An 8,369-nucleotide genomic window follows, 5' to 3' on the forward strand; every position below is an offset into this window, starting at 1 on the left:
TAGGAATCGATAAACGTTTCTATGGTGGTTCGACTCCCTCCTCTGTAATGGAGAGGGGGTCCCGTGAAAATAATATACATATTTCAAAAAAACATATTCCTACCAAACATGACAATTGAAAAATTTTGGAAAACTCTGAAGGAAAATGGGAAAATTCGGAAAATTCAATTTGCATACTTTCTACAATTACATAGTGACAATCGTTGTTAGTTCATTTGATGTTTGCGCTAACGAAATTGATTTTTGTTCGGAAGTGGAAATGGATTTTAATGTGATAAAACGCACACCTATATCCTTCTTCTATCTATATAAATGAAAATGAATCACCGAATGTGTTGATAAGAGCAAAACTCGAGAAATCAATTGTCCGATTTAGAGGTGCTCTTTATTCTATCATATTTTCTGTATCAAACATTTATTCCATGTAACGGAGAGACATGTTATTTGCAAGTGGTTGAAAAATCTTGAACGAGAATTGTGTCTGAAAATAATCTTGGTTTTGGTAGAAGTACTAGGAATTTTATAGTAAAGGGTAATTTTAAAGGGTAGATTAGAAAATCAATCAATGAACAGTTCTGCATTTGGACCCATGAATGTACGTTTAGTAAGAAAACGTGAATGTGATAAGGAAAAATAAATTTTGGGCGGGACGAAGTATGCTGGGTCAGCTAGTACAACAATAAACAAGGATCCGACTCCCATCATGTTTGATCAATACGAAATAATCAACCATATTTCGGTACTCGATCGTGTTTGAAATTTAGCAATCCGTTCGAAATTCAAACTCAATGGAAAGGCGACAACAATGCCTTGACAAAAAAAAACAAACGCGAAGCTATTCAATTTATCAGTTTAGCTGGTTCGTAGGCAGCTTTGAATCATTCAAATTTGAATAAGTTACTTGAATATTCAGAATACATCGTCTTGACCTTCAACCGACTATTTTTTGTTGAGTTTCCTAGTATTTCCTAAATATTATCATTATTATATAAAATCGTTATCAGACAGATTTTCTTTTTTTCTTCAACGCCTGAAAAAAATGTGTTACTCTATCAGATAAAACACATATTTCATACAAAAAAGTGAATATTCATTCATAATTTTTATTTTAAACGTCGTCAATGTCGAATAATGTGGCAAGGTTGCCGCATTTGCCGCAACCCCATATTCTGATTAAAAATGGACCGAGAGTTGTATATTCGAATCCAGAATTTGGTGTAGTCTATTCAACAAAAAGGTACTTCTTCTATTAAACTCATGAACCACACCAACCGGTAGAAACCATAGTAGAAGAGTCTTACTGTACAATTCAATGCTGAAGTCACCATGAAACAAATATTTTAGGTTCTCAATGGATTTTGCTATACCACCCTCCTTACTTGCTAGCCTTGGCGTGGAAGGTACAGGAATCTTTCTGATAATAATCCAACTCAGAGGTAACATTTCGGGCAGGTCTAGTTGGCTCTCAGTATAGTGATAGAATGGGTATGCAATATATTTTCAAAGAGAAGGTCCAATACACCAATGAAGGCCAATGGAGTCGACGTAATCATCGAGATAACACAAAGAAAACCAACTTCCATATGTTTTACCACATAATAATTCGTATATTGAAAAAAGTTGAATAGTAATTTAAAAGATCATTTAACCTATCCCAATAATTGCATTCAGTATAACTTTAATTCGATGATGTGTGATGGATGCCACGTCTTTCAGTGTCAATTTTTCGTTCTTCGTAACGACTCGTAGTACCAAAATACTAATAGAAAAGTTGTTCTTTTTCTTTCGAACATTATGAAATAATTTTGATCCATCGTGTTCAATTGAATAAAACATTGAGGGAAATTTTATACAAGTATGAAATGTTTGTTTTCTGTTCATCAGGACGTTGAGAAATTGCGCAACTGTCATCGTTATATACGACGGCGCCAGTGGTTGTATGGTTAGCGTAACAGCCTCACAATCCGATCGGCCTGGGTTCAATCCCAGCTGGCGTCGTTGGGATTTTCTGAGGCGAAAAATCTCTGGTTACGTCTTCCTTCGGAGCGGAAGTAAAAGAAGTTGGCCCGGCTCATGAGTTGTTGAGTCTGATAGGTAGGAACAGGTGGAGTCGCCTCCCTGATGTCGGTGATTGGCACTAAAGTGGCGGAAATAGGCCGACGAAAAATAAGCGAAGATAAAAAAAAAAAAAAAAAAATCGTTATATACAGTGTGTATTATGCAGAATTTATACAGAATTTTATGAACACTCTGTTTAATCATGATTCGATATACATAATTATAATCTTGAGCAACGCATCTCCGAGTATACTCACTGTTCATGAGTTCATGAGTAAGAATGACTGTAGCAAATGTGTTACTCACGAGAAACACAGCTGCGAGTATGTTCAGTGTTTTTGATTCATCTGTATGAATGAATGTGGCAAATATTCACCCAGGGCCTGTCAAACAGTTCACTACATTAAGCAAATCAAAACAAATACAAAACGCGGTGCGGAAAAATGTCCGAAATACCTACCGGAAACCGTGAATCGAGTGATTCTTGTTCATCGGCAGGTAGAGAAACCCTTCCGCCGGTCATGGAAGTATCCGAAGTGCCGAAAGAAACCAGTGCTCGAGATGGGAGCATGAAACCACCTTCAAAGCGCTCCATCCTCACCACCTACACGGAAGAGCGCTTGTTAAATGGAGAAAGGATGATTTGCTGTGTCCTGGGAGAAAATTGTTTATACGACCAGAAGGTACTTCGGCAGTCAAATTTATAAAAATAACAATTAGAATGACAAAGCAACGCCTAGTAAGTGGAATTATCAAGATGGTAACCATACATGGACTTCCGTTCGAAGCCACGGAATGGGAAGGGTTTCGGGAAGTGGTAGATCCACTGCTCAGGGCCTATAACTTGACCATCAATAGACACAACATTGCTCAGTATGTGACAAAAGCCGCAGAAAGTATCGATTGGACGATAGGTCAAGAGTTGAACGGGAAGCTGATTTCACTCAAATTAGACATTGTATCAAAAATGTATCGAAGCATGTTGGGAATCAACTGTCAATACATCAACAACAGTGGAGTTGTTGTGAAACGAAATCTTGGTAAGTGTTATTGTATCACTTTTACAAAAGTTTGAATCTTGAACGTAATCAAACGTGAAGGATCTTCCGTCTTTTTAAAATGTTGAACCTGACTTTCGTTTGCTACATGTGCTGCATGAATTATGCTAATAATTCCCTTTCTTGTAGGTATTATTGAGCTGCACAATCGTCACACTAGTCAAAACATCGAAGAAGAGCTAGTTAAAGTGTTGAAAACCTTCGACGTGGCATATTATGTCCATCACAATTGACAACGCGTCAAACATGGTCAAATTAGTTGACATTCTATCAGATGAGATCGAATGTCCATTGTAGGTTGGATTTGAGTACCGTGGAGAAGTAGCGGACGATAACATAACCACGTTTAACGAACTTGACGCTGATGATGATTTTGATACGCTTGATGATTTCCTTGAGAGACCTGCAGTTCTGGAGTGGGTGTGCATTTTGGAGGAGTTTGCACCTAATGCTTTCATTGCCACTATTCGTTGTGGAGCCCATACCACTCAGTTGGTGGTCCACGACGTTTGCAAGGAGATCAAACACAAGGATATTCTGAAAGAAATCAGGATGAAGGTGAAGAAGTTCCGGTCAACTGAATATAAAGCGTTCTTTGACAGAAGAAGGTTCATATCCACCACTTCCAAAAGAAACTCGTTGGAACTCGGATTATAAAATGTTGCATGAACTTGAAACACGGAGGCCATTCTTCGAGAAGCTGGGAACATAATACTCTGTCTTGGGTACTATAAGAGTTATAATATTCAAGTCTTTATTCAGTCTAATTATGATTATCACTTTCAGACCTATCAAACTATTTGAACTTTGTTTAGTATAATAGCTTAGGAACAAACCTCAGCCAAACACTATAAATTGCAGTAGTAGAGGATAAGTAATATCCAGTACACAAACCACAATTTTTGTAAAAAAAGCTCACAAAAAAAACAGTATAAAAACCAGCATCCAAAAGTTCTCGTTCTCTTTCTCGTACCAACCGGCCACCGATCTGGACGTTATTAAATTGTTGCTATCGGTGAAATAAAATTTGTAAATTAAAATATCTCGGTTTAGTGAATTCATTCAAACATTCGTTATCCAAAGGTTCTCGTGTCGGCGGAATCGCGAGTTTAAGCGAGTGTCCGCGTTATTCATGTCTCGTCTCGAACATGGTCCTTCGAACCGGATCGGATGGACCAAAGTGCTAGTGCCGAAGTGACGCTAAAATCAGCCATTTTGTGACTAGTGACCATTGTCCATTAAATCCATCGCATGGAAAAAACATTCGTGAACAGTAGTTGACTACGATAACTATAATTCTTAAAGTGAATAAAAAAAACTTTTTATATAAACGCTTGGTAAAATTCCATAATTTCGTCGTGTTAATTTCACAATAAGTGATTGATCGAACAGGTGATAAAAGCTAAAGTGTCGTGAAATAGAAACATTCTACAACTTCAATCTTTATCGGAACGTGATATTCGCGAATTAACAGAATTCGCTATTGAAAGGCACTTCGAAGCTCGAGTGGGTACCATCGGGCGACTCTACAAGAAATTCATCGTTCTCAAATCAAAGGTGGGTTCGTTCCTTTTTAATTACGGCTTGTCACTGTGAACAAAATGGCGACATCGGAGGATAAATCCGTCTTGAGACAGGAGCATCAAATTCGAGCTGATAACATCAAAATGTCAGTAAATTCTATTGCCAGTTTCGTAGAATCATACGATCCTAACAGACATGCGGATCAGGTAGTGATTAGGTTGGTGAAATTAGAAAGTTTTTATAATCAATACGTCGAAGAAATTATTCAGCTACAATTGCTTCCCCCTTCGACTCCCGCAGTAGAGTACGATAAGCTTTTATCCCGATTTGAAGCGAAGTATTATCAGCTGAAAGCTCAATTAACCAAAATATCGTCGAATGTCTCAAACGCCTCCAGTAGTGCCTCGGAGACGCAACTGCCTCAAAGTACACATATAAAGTATCCAGAATTAAACCTTCCCTATTTTTCTGGAAATCCCATCGAATGGCGCGCTTTCCATGATCGATATAACATCGCAATACATTTATCGAAAACCTTGAGTTCGTCTGAAAAATTTCAGTATTTAAAAGGTCTCCTGAGGGGTGAAGCGGCGGGTCTAATATCGATGATTCCCATTAGTGATGAGAATTACAATGTGGCATGGAAGCGTTTAGTGAACAGATATGACGATAAACGTGTGTTGGTGAAATGTCATCTTGCCGAACTATTTAACACTCCACCAATGAAATTCGAAAACGCTGAATCATTGTTGAATCTCATTGACAGATTTGACAGAAATATAGCGATTCTCGAGAAGCTAGGAGAACCAACGGAAGGTTGGAGTACGATTTTAGTTTATCAAATTAGCATGCGGCTAGAACAGAACACCCTTCGTGAATGGGAAAATTATATTGCTCGTGACACAATGCTCAAAGGTGATTCAATGGAAGTCCAAATGCCGAAATATACAGATATGGTCGCATTTCTTCAAAGTCATGCTCGTGTTCTCCAAGCTATTACTCCATCTGCGGGACGTTCCCGCGAATCTAAAACCAAACCTCAACCGAAATGTTCAACCTTACATGTCGCTGAAACTACCTCGGATGTAGGCAAATGTTTGCAATGCGGTAGTGATCATTATTTGTACCAGTGCTTCAAGTTCCGCAAACTCACTCCTCAGCAGCGTCTCGCATTCGTTAAGCAACATCATTTATGTTTGAATTGCATGAAGACAACTTCCCATGGATGCCGGGATTGTTCTTCCGATGGTTGTCGTAAATGTAAATATCGTCATCACACGCTCCTCCACTTACCACCGTTAGAATCGAGTACTCATTCACAACAATCAAATAATTCTAATCATCATCAAGCTTCGCGTATCTCCACCTATCCTCCTGATTCCGATCAGCAGCATACTCTATCGTCGACTAATACAAATACATTGAATTCGAATATGTCTCCTGTGTCTGCAGACCAGACCGCATCACTATTTAACACATCCTCGTATACTTCACGTCAGACAAGTACGAACCCACCAGTGACGCTCACGACCCACTCGGCGAAGCTTCCCAACGAAACGGTATTGCTTTCCACGGCGCTAATCTACATTAACGACATTGGAGGTAGACAACATGTTGCGAGAGTTCTTCTGGATAGCTGCTCTCAGTACAACCTGATGACGGAGTCATTCTACCAGCGGTTGAAACTTCCAGCTTCAAAAGAAAATATTAACCTTGGCGGCGTAGGCCAATTGCTGACATCAGTCAAAAAAGCTGTTGAATCAACAATCTCGTCTCGTGTCTCTGGCTTCACAGAGAATTTGAAATTCCTGATTTTACCTACTATCGCTTGTGATCAACCTGCCCAACCCATATCAACAACAGATTGGGAAATTCCCAGTTGGATAACACTGGCGGATCCGACATTCTGCTCTCCAGGATCAGTTGACGCGCTCATTGGTGCAGGGACGTTTTTTAAACTTCTACGTTATGGTTGCATTACTTTGGGTCCTCATTTTCCGGTACTTCAAAACACAACGCTTGGCTGGATCGTCTCTGGCGAATACTCTGATCGTTCTTCGAACACTCCGATGTTTCAAAGCTGCTACTTAACTCACAATCAACGACTCGAACAGTTAGTTTCTCGTTTTTGGGATTTAGAACAATGTGCATCGAATGTTTGCTGGTCCCCAACTGAAAAGGAATGTGAACGTCACTTTGTGGAAAATGTCCATCGAAATAAAGAAGGCAGATACGAAGTTCGTCTTCCAAAGAAAAAGGAGTTGTTACCCCGTTTGCGGGACAATCGATTCAATGCTCAACGAAGATTTCTAGCATTAGAACGAAAACTCGACATCAATCATTCTTTTCGAATACAATATGAAGAGTTCATAGAAGAATACATTCGCTTGGGTCATATGCGTGAGGTTACACGAGAAGAATTATTAGAAGAAGATAATGATCTTCCGCGATATTATTTACCACACCACGCAGTTTTACGCCCGGACAGCTCAACAACTCAGCTTCGCACAGTATTTGACGCCTCTTGCAAGAGCTGTTCAGGATTATCACTAAATGAAGTTCTCCTCGCCGGCCCAACGATACAAGATTCACTTTTGTCTATAATAATGCGTTTTCGAATGCACGCATTTGTTGTCACTGGGGACATTGCTAAAATGTATCGCCAGATCACCGTACATTCCGCGGATCAGCCTCTTCAACGCATCTTCTGGCGAAGGAACCGAACCATTAAAGACGTATCAATTACAAACCGTGACATACGGCACTAACTCGGCTCCCTTTCTCGCCACTCGAGTGCTGCAGCAGCTTGCCGAGGATGAACAAAATCGCTACCCTCTGGCAGCTCCGGTTATCCGCAAGGATATGTACATGGACGATTTACTTACTGGAAGAAATGATTTGAATGAGCTTAAACAACTGTGTTCAGAATTAATACTGATTTTTGAGAGCGCAGGAATGCAGCTCAGAAAATTTTCCTCCAATCCACAAGAAGTTCTCAACACAATTCCGACAGAGTTACGTGAAACCAAAGATCTGATTGAATTCGACTCAGAAGCACCAATTAAGACTCTCGGATTGCTCTGGGAACCTTCATCCGATTCCCTCCTCTACAAACTACCGAAATTTTCTCGTCATGAACAGTATACGAAACGAATAATTTTGTCGCAACTTTCGAAACTGTTCGATCCACTTGGACTGTTAAGTCCTGCTGTTGTACAAGGTAAAATTCTCATTCAATGCCTTTGGAAACTGGAGTACGACTGGGATTATTCGTTGCCAGAAAAATTTACCCATCAATGGAATGAATATCAAGGCGCTTTCAGTTCACTCCAAAGCTTTCGCCTACCACGGCATGTGAGATCTCTGTGTCGCCTTTCTAAGACCGAAATTCACGGGTTCTGTGACGCATCTGAGCACGCATATGGAGCGTGCCTTTATTTACGTTCAATTTCTTCTGACGGATATGTTACTATCAGACTTCTCGCAGCCAAATCACGCATCGCACCGCTAAGCAATAAATCGATAGCTCGTCTGGAGCTATGTGCTTCTCTACTTCTTGCCCGATTACTCGAGTCGGTCATGTCTAGCATTAGTATTAATGAAAATGTGTTCTTGTGGACTGACTCTATGATAGTTCTCCACTGGCTAGCATCACGTCCATCAACGTGGCAGACGTTTGTGGCCAACAGAGTCGCAGAAATTCAGGAGATCACCAGCAACTGCACTTGG

The 8,369-nt window shown here is 39.9% G+C and overlaps 1 pseudogene; it reads left to right on the plus strand.

Moving 5' to 3' along the window:
- The first annotated feature begins 2,501 nt into the window (after positions 1–2,501).
- Positions 2,502–3,828, plus strand: LOC129765637 (uncharacterized; annotated as a pseudogene).
- The last annotated feature ends 4,541 nt before the right edge of the window (positions 3,829–8,369 follow it).

This window comes from Toxorhynchites rutilus, chromosome 2 (genome assembly GCF_029784135.1).
Source record: "Toxorhynchites rutilus septentrionalis strain SRP chromosome 2, ASM2978413v1, whole genome shotgun sequence".
NCBI lineage: Eukaryota > Metazoa > Arthropoda > Insecta > Diptera > Culicidae > Toxorhynchites > Toxorhynchites rutilus.